Source organism: Equus quagga, chromosome 7 (genome assembly GCF_021613505.1).
Source record: "Equus quagga isolate Etosha38 chromosome 7, UCLA_HA_Equagga_1.0, whole genome shotgun sequence".
NCBI lineage: Eukaryota > Metazoa > Chordata > Mammalia > Perissodactyla > Equidae > Equus > Equus quagga.
Window position 1 is genome coordinate 55,137,755 of NC_060273.1, and position 12,908 is coordinate 55,150,662.

The window sequence follows — 12,908 nt, forward strand, 5'->3', positions numbered from 1 at the left end:
AGGCTGTCTTTACAGACATCTCAGAGGCTTGGACTTGAACTGGGATCCTTTCTGGCTCTTAGGCTTTGCTTGACAAGAGGTTAAGTGGTTATATAAAAAAGGCTGGGGTCCACCCCCACGGCCAAGTGGTTAAGTTTGTGCACTCTGCATTGGTGGCCCAGGGTTTCGTTGGTTCGGATCCTAGGCGTGGACGTGGCACCACTTAGCAAGCCATGCTGAGGTGGCTTCCCACATAGCAGAGCCAGAAGGACCTACAACTAGAATACACAGCTATGTACTGGGGGGCTTTGGGGAGAAGAAGGAAAAAAAGATTGGCAACAGATGTTAGCTCAGGGCCAATCTTTAAAGAAAAACAGCAAGGTCTGCATTCTGCGAGGGCAGCGGAGAGGAGGGGATGAGTAGTGGATGGAGAGAGCAGGAGCAAAGAAGAAGGGGGAAGTTCAGGGTCACGGTCAGATTGGGAGAGCATCTGCTCATTCTAGGATGCTGGACAAGGCAGTGGTTAATGGGTGAACTCTGGGAGGCATGTGGGGTTCAGAGCCTGGTTGCCCAACCTGTAACCTATGCAGCTTTGGGCAAATGACTTGCTTGTTGAATCTCAGTTTCCTTGTATGGAAAATGATGAAAATATTTCAGAGGGATATTGTGTGGATTAATGAGGGGTTTTGCACATACCTGACACTCAGTAGACCCCCAATAAATGTTGACTTTTACTGTTATGGAGATACAATGGATCCCACAGACTGCCTACCTTAAGTATGTATCTCTTTCCCTTTAGTCCATGCTCCCTCCCTCTCTCCCACTCTCCCTCCTTCCTCCTTTCCTTTCTTCAATATGGGATCCTTTGGTTAATTGCAGCAAACTTTTAGCTCTTGTCCTTCTCGTAGGTCAACCAAGGTCTTTCCTCCTCCTCCCTGTAAATGTGACCATAACACACCTTTGCACAAATCCCTTTGCAGGCTCCCCATCCCACACACAAACCACAGGGGCTTGACTGGGCCTTGAAGGTATCCCTGACATGGGCTGCTCGCCCTCTTCAGCATTATCTCCTGAGTCCCAGCCCAGATGATCCAGAATGCTTGCACACTCTTGCTTTTCTTAATCTCTTGCCTCTGCCTGGAATACCCTTTTGATGGAGTAACTCTCACTTTTTCATCAAAATGGGACTCAAACACTATTCCTATCAGCCAAGCTTCCCTGACCGGTTAGGTATTCATGTTCCGCATCACCCCCCATATTCCCATATAGTCCCCCAAGCTTATGTCTATCTTACAATGATCTATATTAATACAAATTACTTGCTCTGCTCTCTTTCTCCCACTAGACTGTGACTCCTAGAGGACAAGGGCCAAGTTTTTTCCATCCATTACCCTCAGCGCCTAGCACCGCGCTCAGTCCCTAATAAGACCTGCATAAACGTCGGCTGAATTAAGCTGAAGTCCTATGAACACAGCTGGTAATGGGATTACCAACAGGAGGTGGGAAATACAAAAATCCTTATTTAGCATAAAATTAGAGTCTCAGATAAAGAAACTACATAAGTTTGGCCGGAGGGCCTCTTATTGACAGAGCCCTCACATACTTATTTCACGAAAGAGGCTGTCTTCTTCGTGGGATTTCCAAGCTCTTGATCATAATGCTCTCCTGTAATAGTTAGAGCAGTAACACTGCTGCACTGGGCTTTTCTCTTGGGGACTCAGAAACTTGACTAAGTTGCCTTAGACATTCTTATAATATCCCCATTAGGTAGATAGAGGCAAGGTAGTCAGGGAGAAGAGGCAAATTTACACATTGCCAAATTACAAATGAGAGAACAAAAGGCAGTGAAGGTTAGGTGTCTTGAATCACGCAGGCCACACTGCAGCAGTTTGGGAATCAAGAGAAAGGGCTCTAGAGCTAGAAGCAAGGAAGTGAGGGAGTGAGATTTTCCCCACAGCTATACCTGTTTCTCATGCCACACCTGGCATGTAAGAAGGGGAGTTGAGTTTCTAGAGTATTCGAGAATTATTTATACATTATTCCTGGGAAAAAAAATCCTTCCAATTCTTTGTCTAAAATCCAACACCGGAAACTTCAGGGCTCTTATTTCAAAAGCGTAAAAGAAATTCAGGCCATTAAAGAAGGAGGAATAAAGAGAGATTGTAACATTCACATTGAGATGGACCTAATTTGGCATAATCTATCAAAATTCAAAATGCACATTATACATACCCTTTGATCTAGCAATTTCACTTCCAAGAATTTAACTTTTGAATATAATCATGTAAGTACGCAAAGAAAGATATACACACAAGAGTCTCTCTTCACTGCAGTTTTGTTTGTAATAGCAGAAACCTGAAAGCAATCTAAATGTCCATAAAAAGGGATTGGTTAAATAAATTATGGCATTAGGGAATATTACACAGACTTTAAAAAAGAATGAGGTAGGTCTTCGTGAAATTACCTGAAACGATTTCCACAATGTCTCATGAAGTTACAAAAGGAAGTTCCCAAATGGTATGTATAATACAATTCCATTTATATTAAACTTTAAAAAAAAAATGCTCAGACATCCATAAACATTTCCAGAAGCCTAAAATAATAAACCTTCAAGCAAGATTTTCTTGAAAACAGGATTGGAGGGGCAGAAAATATTACTTTCTACTTTCTATCTTTCTAATTGTTGAATATTTTTTACCAAGAGAATGTATCCATTTTGTAACAAAATAACTGGAAAGACTAAATCTGTTGCAATATGCGCTCTAATTCTTTGTTTGAAATTCTTGATCATTCCTTTGCAGAAGGAAATGGAGATAAAGATTCTGTGCAAGATGAATGGGCAATGAAGTTTTCCTTCAGTCATGCAGGAAACAGTGAGGTGTGCTGAGGAAAGTCATGCCTTCCAGCCCTGCTTGGACATTCAGAGTGGGAGGCCTTGATGAGTCATCTGGGCCTCCCTCTCATTGTCTGTAACACAGTCATTGGACTATTTTAGTTGGTGATCTTAACATGGGCTCCAGTTTGAAAATTCTGTCTCTGTGCTGTCAAATGATTTCCCCTTGTCTTCAATGATCAGGTCAACCTAAATCTTGATGACCTTGATTTCTTCTCTTGGTCTGCCTTCTGACGTAGTGGTCAGAATCAAGGGACTAACTAAACAGAAGACAGCATGTACTTATTTCTGTATCCTCAGCATCAGACATTTTCTTCTTTCTCCCTTTCTCTCTCTTTCCCTTCCTCCCCCTTCCTTCCTCCTCCTCTTTCTTCCTCCCTCTCCCTCTGTGCCTGAAATAGCCCTTTGGCTTTAGCTATGTAGAGAATTCTACACTTCGTTTTCCTCAAACTGAAATTGAAGATGCACCTCATAGGCGGGACATGAAGAAGTCCCCATCTTAACACCAACTTCATATTTCCTGACAAGGCCAACAAGGTTGAAAACGCAGAAAACAAAGTATACCCAGACACACGCTGAGTATGTCCGGCCCATCTCGTCCTCACACCAGGGCCAACGCCACACAGTCTGTTATACCGAAATTCTAGGTGGGTTTAAATGGGTGTGCGCTCCCTTTTCTCCCTCCTACAGTGAGCCTTACTACTTCTAGTAATATCAAATTAATTCACTGGAGTGTGGAAATACCGGTGGGCGTAATTATTGACCTTAAGACATGTCGCATTTTAGGACAAAACTTTTGGTTTTAATTAAATGTGGAAATAGTCTGGTGTTACATATATTATGGTCCATTATGGAACTGACTGACCCTACATATGTCTGCCCTAAGAGTTTCACCACAAAGAGGGTAAAAATGCATGGCTAGGAACAGGAGCTTGGAGCATGGAGTTAGATGTTTCCCGTTCATGGTTTTATTAAAAAAGCAAAACCAAAAATTCTCCAAAGTACTTCAACTTTATAAAGGTAAAACTGCTTCTCAAGCCATTTTCAGGAGATTGGAAATGTATCGAGTTGTTTTGAGTTAACTTTCTCATCATGAGCCCTCGTAAAGAGCACTGGTTAGTAAGACAATAAATGAGCATGGTTTAATTAGAAAATGCGGAATCCAAGCAGTTTTGCAGGAAAGAAGATGATAGCTTAAAACAGACATCAGGAGACTAATAAAAGTTAAAATGCATTAAGTGGTCACAGTGAACTCAAAGGTAAAGTTGTGGGCCGTTTGAGAAGTGAACCAGGGAGGGTGATGAATCAGAAGGGGATGGGAATCAGTCAGCGGAACTTATTCTTTCTATTTCATATTGGAATCAGCTGTAAACCCCCTTCTGTGCCCAGGCAAGTGAGATAACCTAGTGCCCTGAAATTCGCCCTCCCTGGCCAGGACACTGTGTGCCCAGAGGAGAAAATCGCTATAATCAGGCAATAAGAGAAAGCAGCTGGGCTGAGGCTAAACTAGCATTGAAGTTGACCTTGATTGTCTTTTTTTTTCTTTTCGCCTGGTAGGCATCCATTTTATGGTCTCTTAATATCATGGTGTTTGGTTATGGTCACGTCCTTCTTCCCGCTATCAGGCTCTACGTGGGCATGTGATCCAGGTCTAGCTAATCAACATGGCCCGTTCTCCAGGCATCAGAGATTGGGTCCATTGTGGGCAAATGCCCCTTGATGGGTTCAGTGAAACTCAATCAAGGGAGTGTTGTTGAAATATCAGGAAGAAGAAATCCTTTTCCTGCTAGGTTTCTGAGCTATGAGAATATAGCCTGTAGTTCCCACAAAGATCGCACAAAAGGAGGCCTGCTTAAGAGTGATGGGAAATGTTGGGAAGCAGAGAAAAGCAAAGTTGAGAGGCAGACTCCTAATTCCTGACTTAGGTCCTTCAATCCAGCTCTGCCAGAATCTTGATTCTGCCCCAGACCCTTCATCTTCCCAGCTTTCATCTTCCTGACATGCCGAAAGGGGGCAATGGTTTCTATCCCACAGGGCTTCAAATTAGTAACATAATGTAGAGTGCCCAGTACAACGCTTGGCACAAAGCCGGGATTTAGGAGACCGTGACATCTAAAAACAAAACCAAAAAGAGTGTCCCATTGTTTCTAGGAAGTGAAAAGATTTTCGATCAGGCCACAATTTCTCTTCATGTGGGTTCGAGGTTTGGAAGCTGGAGATGATCTTTGTAGTCCTCTGCCTTCGGTATACCACGTAGGACACCAACATACCAAGAGGGAAGAGCCCTAAGCTGAGTACAAGACAAGACAAAACCATGTGTACATAGCATGCCCTCATTCCCAAAGGGCTTTTACATTTCTTCTCTCATTTTACTGAAGTGCCCAGCGTGGGGTAGGTTTCCCCAGGGTCCCACCAAAGGCTTAAATGGCCCTAATGTCACCTGAGGTCTTCTTATCCCATGTTCCCAAGTACAGTAGAGAGGATCTGGGTTGACAAGAGATTAAAAAGTCATAAGATTAAGCTTTCCATTTTAAGTTCTTATCTAAGCACACCCCAATGCAAGAAGAGCAACATTTTCTACCTTCTCCTCAGTGCAGGATTTTTAATCCATTTGTTGAAATAATTAAAAAAAAATAAGCTTGTAATCGTCAAGTCATTGGTGTGCAACATCTTTACAGGAGGATTGAGCGTTGAGAAATGGACTTTTGGACGCTTGTACCCAACTGAAGCTTTAACGAATTGAAATACAATTTCAGTACAATCTAACAAATAGAAAAGCAGTGTTATTCATTCTCTTTTCAACATAAGGCACGCATAGTTAGAGTATTGACGACAGAAACTGCAGGCATTGCTGACTCCTCAAACAGTTATTCTGAGCAAGAAATGATTCTACAAGGGATCTAAAAATATGCAATTTTGAAGATGATCCTTTTGTTAGTATTGTCATGACCTCTAAAAAAATGAATATTTGCAAACGAGACTCACAGAATAGACCAAAATTGTTTAGTGGGTTTTGGAGGGAAAAAAGCTATCTGGGAAAAAGTTGCTTAAACATTCCCCTAGAATCTAAAGCATACAGCCCCAGTTGAGCCAACTGGCTGAGCGCCTTGTGACAGATTGCAAATTCCGGGGAACCAAGATCCCAACACACAAAGGTAAGTGAGGCTGAGACTAATAAATCAAAGGAACCTTCAGAAAAGTTGCAAGCCTCCTTCCGCTGCCTGGGAGAACCGAGAAAGCCTTATCTGGCTTCTGTGAAAAGAAAAGGATCAGTGAGGAGCCTGAATTAGAAAAAGACTTGCGCTTCATCAAGTCTCTCCCTGTCTGAGCCAGATAAAATATCCTCTGGGAAGGCTTCAGGAAATGCCCCAAGGGAATGACAGTTGATATTACCTCAATGGGTGACAGAGCACAGACAGAGATGGAAATATTTGGCGTTTTCCAACTGTGAACTTAACTGAGAGTCTTCGACATTTACACAACTCAGGGCAGAGTCTTGCACATACAAAGCCTGACCACGAGGGGGCCTCAGTCTGCAATTGGGCCCCCACGGTCCAGGCTGCGGAGGGAAGTTTTCTACCAAGAGGCTTAGCTGTGGTAACTTACAGGTAAGAAGTTCAAGTCCCCAAAGCTTTAATAAACTTAACAAGGTCTTAATTACAAGTGGGAGCCAAATTTAAAGAGGACAGCCTCTCCTTGGATACCTCTACCTTCAAGGATGCTTCCAAGTTTGCAAAGGACGCCAAGAGCAGGCTGAAGTGGTCTTAAATAAGATGTAAGGCTTGTTTCTTTCTTAATGTACCTTGTAATTTGCACACGTGCTGCAACACTTTATTTATTTTCTTATTAATGGGTTTGAGTGTGTTTAACACCACAAGCCATAAACTGCAGAGCAGCAGATTAGACCAGGTTCTCTTTATTTTCCTGCCAATTGTCAGAGAGTGATGTGGGATACAGGATGCCCCTCCTAATGGCTTTTTCTCTATCACCCCCCCCCCCTTTGCTTCTATCCAATAACCAACCCCTTGTCTCCATCTGCCAAGAAAAAAAAAAAAAAGACACAGCCTGGTTTCTCATTGGAGAGCTTGCCTATTGAGCAGCTCTGTTATTGAGATTAATAAGCTGCCAGTTTCCAAGGAAGACTAAGAAAACCACAAAATTAAAGTGCACTGCAACGTGAAATGCTGCTGGTGGCCAGGCGGGATCATGGTGTCAAAAAGGCAAGGTAAAGCTATAAAATAAGGCTGAGCTTGAAAAGCTAACCTAAAGGTCTCATTAATTTCCATGTTGCCTCTGATGAGAATTTCGAGGGGGCATAATGTTTTGCAATATGGAGAAATCAAGCTGCCTATTGATTTGAAAAGTGCTTGAATGCATTTGGTTCACCCAGAACGAATTCTAGTTTTAAACCTTACTCAAAAATATGGAGGGAAAAAAAAGCAAACAGGTTACCTTGGTTTAATATTCTCAAGATCAAGCTTGTCAGTGATTCTGTCAGAAAATTAATCCTTAGGTAGAAAAATCAATTTGAGAACAAGTTTGGAATAGTCTTCTGGCTCAGCATGGTGAGGATGTTTCAACAATCTCGTTGCTTCTCCGTGAGAACCTTATTTACTAAAGGTCTCGCGTCTTGATTTCTAAGTATGCACTACCAATAAGGCATCCAGATTAGGCTGAGATTGCTTCATCTTAAAGACAAAAAGTGTGTTTTCTGAAATTATGAAACCAAAATTAGATTCCTTAGATGTCACCCATCAAGCCCGACCTGCTCAGTTCTTTATCAGAGCACTTCCCATGACATCCTGCTAACGGGAACGATGATGACACTCAAAGTATGACCATAGGGTGGGCCACCGTACCCCTAGCTGTTTGGCTTTTTCCTACCAATCTGGCAAAGCCCTGTTTGGAAGATAAAAATTCTGCAAATCACGGAGCTAAAACAGTAACGGTGCTTCTTATTTCTGCAATGTCAATTTGCTCTCACATTTGATGATATGCAGAGCATTAGACCTTTGTAAATCGGCTCCCACATAGCCTATGCTGCCACTGCCAGAGAGCAGCGAGGCCTCAGATTTACCATCTCAGGTTACCACCAGTCCCACAGAGCTGCAGAGAAGGGGCCCTTACCTCTGCTTGCCTTACGATTTTGTCAGTGACTAGCTTTATGACTAGTAACAGGCTGGAATTCATCCCATAGATCATATCTTGCCTTATGTCACTTAAAACGCATCGACTTCACCATTCCCGTGGCCTGGGCACATTAATTTGTTGTTTGCCATCTGGAAAAGCATAGTTTTATTTTGTTTAGTTCTTCCAGTCCCAAAGGCCAGTGCATGTGGTGGTTAAGAACACGGGATCTGGAGTCAGGTCGACCCAGGTTCAAATCTCAGCTCTGCCACTTACTTATTTGGAGACATGTAGGTAACTTAATCTTCCCGAGCCTCAGTTTCCTTTTATTTAAAACAGGGATGGTAACAAATACCTAACAGAAGAGTTAAAGGGATTAAACGCGATCATATATGTAAAACCCAGTGTCAAGCAAAAAGCATTTGATAAAGTTGCTATTCACATGCCTATATAATCACGTACAATAACTGTTAAATTGAACCAAGTTTCTGGAGAAATTGTTTTCAAAGAGAAAAATTAACTGCTGAGAGCTTTGTTTACACTAAATATGTTATCATTTGTAAATGGATCAATTTCTGTGTTACATCTATTATTTTAGAGTCAAAATAAATCCGGCTAATTACAGTTACACTTAATTCTCTTTGCATCACAGATTGAACATGCCCAAAACTGACCTTTTGTTTTCTAAATGACGTCATCATCCACTCAGCTTCCTAGGTCAGAAAATTCGTTCTAATGCTCACACTTGCCTAACCCACATCTCCGTGATCATTAATTCACGTCTGTGAACATACACCTTCTTTCCAGATTCCTAGAAGAAAGGCAAACAGCTGTAGATCCTGTAGCTACAGGGACCCTACTGGAAGCCACACCACCTTTCGTCTCAACCATTACAATACTCTCCAAACTGGACCTTTAGTCTTGCTACCTTCCACCCTACCCCCATCTATTCACCATACGGCAGCTACTATAATTAAAAACAAGACAAAACAATATGTTACTATTTCATTCTCCTGTTTAAAAGACTTCAGTGACTTTTCACTGCTCTTGGGGTAGAGCACAAAATCTTCAACGCAACCCAAAGCCTTGTGCCATCCTGCCCTCGCCTGCCTTCTTGCTTGCTTTCTGTTTCTGGCTTAGTGTTTCTTCCCTCAGTGGGTCATTGTTTTCACCACTTAGAACATTCTTTAAGTCTAATTAACACCTGCTTATCCTTAGGGCTCAGCTTAAATGCTACTTTCTCACGAGTCTGGCTTCTCTCTGCCTCACGTGGCACTTGCTACATTTGTCATTGTAGGGGTATTTCTCTAATCGTTTGTTCTCTTTCTGTCTACATCCAGCCTGGAATCTCCATAAAGGCAAGGACTTTGCTTTTCTTCTTCATTGCTGAATCCCCAGTGCCTGGCACGTGGTAGGTTCTCATAGATGTTTCTTGAATGAATAATAGATGACCATTTTAAAAAGCAACTTGCAAATTTGTTTGTAGCTCAAGGATCTTGATGGTTAAAATGAGGGCTTCTGGTATTTCAGGGCGAAAGTAAACTGAGAGGGAAATTTTGTCTTGCTTAGGGATTCTCTTTAATCACCTGCTGCCGGGAGAGATTCAGAGAGAGAAGCTTGCTTCAGCAAACTGCATAATGGAAGGAAAGTTAGGTTCTGTCGTCGAGGTACTTTCTATGGTTTTTGACAAAAGAAGCTGACTTCAGAAACTCCCACAGCAGCAGCTGGCCAGGAAGATACCTGACCTTCTTGCTCTCAGGAGAGGAAGGAATAGATAGGAGATATCAACCAAGAATTGCACGTGGACTTTGTGCTAGGACCTTCTATGAACAGGCTGAGAGAAAGATGGTGGGCAGAATGATTATGTTACACACCACATCAGAAAAGACAGTACAGACCATTTGCAATTAATTCTTCTTCCTTATGTTTGGTTTAACTTGGATTATATTACTGTTTATACATAAATTGACTGCTTTTAATAGTAGAAGTTTATATGCATTGTTCTTTTATATGACTAACACTGATACTGAACTTTCCTCATATGCCTTTTTGTCTTGTGTTAAATTCCAAATTCATCCGGCCCAGTTTTTTGGCTCTGCCTCCTTAATCAGCACCTCTGATTCTACTTGTCATAGAAAAAAAATGCAAAAGCGTAGTCCAAACATCGAACATGCCTCATTAAGACTGATGGGAATATCAAAAAGCAATGCAGAGAGGCAAGGGCTTGTTCCCCACTGGTCTAAAGAAACACACTGGACTTGGCGTGGAGTCTCCGGGGGTGGCTCATCACCTCCCAGAGTTAGGAAATCCTTCCATCACACCCAGAAGTCTGCATTAAGGAGAGCAGAGGTGGTGAAGCTGTTGGTAAATTTCCACTGCATTTTCAAAATTGATGACTGCATCATGATCAACCTCCAGAATGTTTTGCCTTCAGTGTTACTCTCCTGGATGTGATTAATCAGCTCTTATTCGGTATGAAAGATAGGAATGGGAACCCTAGTATGGCATAATACCCCTAAAAGAAGAGGTCCCATACCTACACTTTCTCTTGCGCATGAGAAACTAACATTATTACTCTCACAATGTTTTGGCATTTGAACAAGTGAATTTGTTCAGTTCGACAGTTTCCAAGACTACATGAAAAATCAGTAGAGAATGGAAACAAATAACATGCTATAGTCTTTGACTTTTTTCCACATATCTATTAGGTAAACTCTTACTCATCCTTCCAAACCCAGCTTAAACAGCCCCTCAGCTGTGAAACTTTTCCTGGAGAGTTAATCACTTCTTCCATTGTACAATCACTTTAACTTTTACACTTCCATTATTGTATATACTGCACTATGCTTTTGTTTATGTGCCTATTTCCTCCTTTAGACTGTATAAGCTTTAAGGACAGGACACATATTTTAATCCTTATCTCCCCAGTACCTAACATAGTGCTTGGCATACATGGGAGACTCAGTAAATATTTTCCAATAAGACAGAGAATGGATAATATTTACAAGAGAAACGTAAAGCTCAACTATTCTATTCATTACTGCTGAAGTTTCGTATATGAGATCAGTTGTACGGCCAAGTCATATGTGTTCAGTTCTATGAATAGAGTTTCAAATATATGCTGACTTCTGCACCCTGTGTTTGACTTCTGGTGATGGCTGCATCCCAAGGGCCTTACTTTCTCTAATCCTTGGCCCTTGAATGTACTGATCAAAGAACATGCAGATGTTGTTCTTGTTTTTTTCCTAATAGGCTTTAGCTTTCGGCAATCCTGTCTATTCCCCAAGCTGTGTCTTTAACTTGCCTCCAAGAGCATCTGAGAAGCCCTAATCCTTGGAGAAATGTCAGATATCCAATAAGGACTCTAAAGATCAGAAAAAAGTTCTAGGAGAGCTTATGTCAGGAAAACAGGAAGGCGATATCTAGGCTTTGCTGGTCCTCTCTACGAGATCCTCGTCCAGGGAACACTTTACTACAAATGGTTGTTCACAATAAATCTCCTAGAAAACCAACTGGTTGCATCAGAAGCTGGGAGATGGAAGATTTGTATACATGGCATACACGTTCTTATCACCTAGGGGAGGCTTTGTGGGGAGCAGACACTCTGATGGATCTTGCCTTGTCAATGCAACGTTCGGGCAATAAGTGTAGGTTTGTGGCTATTCCCCCATCAGATTTCTCACCACCTTATTCTGTGTGTGGGAACCATCAGCGTTCCATCCAATGTGGCTCATAATTTACCATCTCCCTGAAACCCCAGACCCCTTGGAAGTGACTTCACCCCTCTGCATCTAGATTCTGCGTCCTTAAAACGGTGATAATGACGGTTCCTTCCTACCTCAGTGGATTGATTGCTTTCAGGCTTGAACGAGACGGTGCATGTAAAGCATTCATATTGGGCATATACAAAGTGCACAGTAAAAACTCGTTGTCAATGGTGATGCTGTTCCTCTTCTTTCCTTCTCTTTCTCCTTTTTCTACAGTAGCTACTGCATTTCTCCTCCTCTTCCTTCTTCATCTAGTCCACTCTATGAGCCTTTATGTCCAGAAACTATTTTCAAACAATAGTCTGTTAATATAAAAATAGGCTGACTAGTGCCCAGCAAACTCTATGGCGGTTCATAATTATGGGGAGGAAAAAGAAAGTCTTACCCAGCCTTAAAGATCACCATCAACTATGACAATATCCCAAGTCAAGCCTGGTGGATTAGTCAGCTTTCAGCCTGGAAACTTTCCAGCAAAGCTGTTTATTAGTGGGTTACTATATCAGTGCAGACATTAAATATATCTATTATATATATTATATGCATATAGTTTCTATTGACTTTACATATTTTAAGCTTTAGAGATTAAGAATGTCGGCATGGTTAAAAATAACCTATAATTATCAGGAAATAAAATTTATTACAGTTTAGAGTGACTACAGTGACAATGGTGCACAGCATATTAATGTTCAAGATCTTATTAAAGAACCCAAAAAATATTATAGTCAAGAAACAACATCAAATGCTATGGCTTGCAAAACTGTTTTCTTCTAAGAGCCGAAAATTCACTGGCCATTACCAGAAAGATTACAGATTATTTCTGTATTATTTCCTCAAACCTGAGTTATTAGAGTTTAAAAACTATGTGAGAACTTTGCGAAGGGTCAATCTGAATTAGCCTCTTTCTCTGTTTAGTCTGCATGGTTCTGTTGAACAAGGAAACAGTCACAACTGGAGCAGACAAATCACGAAAGTGTCTGGGGATGGAGGCACCAAGGCCATTCCAATACTTGGCCAACCTACTCCCGGTCTTTGCAGTTATGACATCCCAGACAGCCATGCTGTGATAGACGCACCTTCCTGATGGTGGGCATGGTTTTGCAAGACTGGAAGCAAAGGTGAGAAAAGGACAGAAGCAAAGGCAA

At 41.7% G+C, this 12,908-nt stretch overlaps 1 protein-coding gene across 7 annotated transcripts in view; it reads right to left on the reverse strand.

Moving 5' to 3' along the window:
* The window catches only part of TENM2 (teneurin transmembrane protein 2), a 1,159,540-nt gene that overhangs the window by 263,903 nt on the left and 882,729 nt on the right, over positions 1-12,908 (reverse strand). The window lies entirely within an intron of this gene.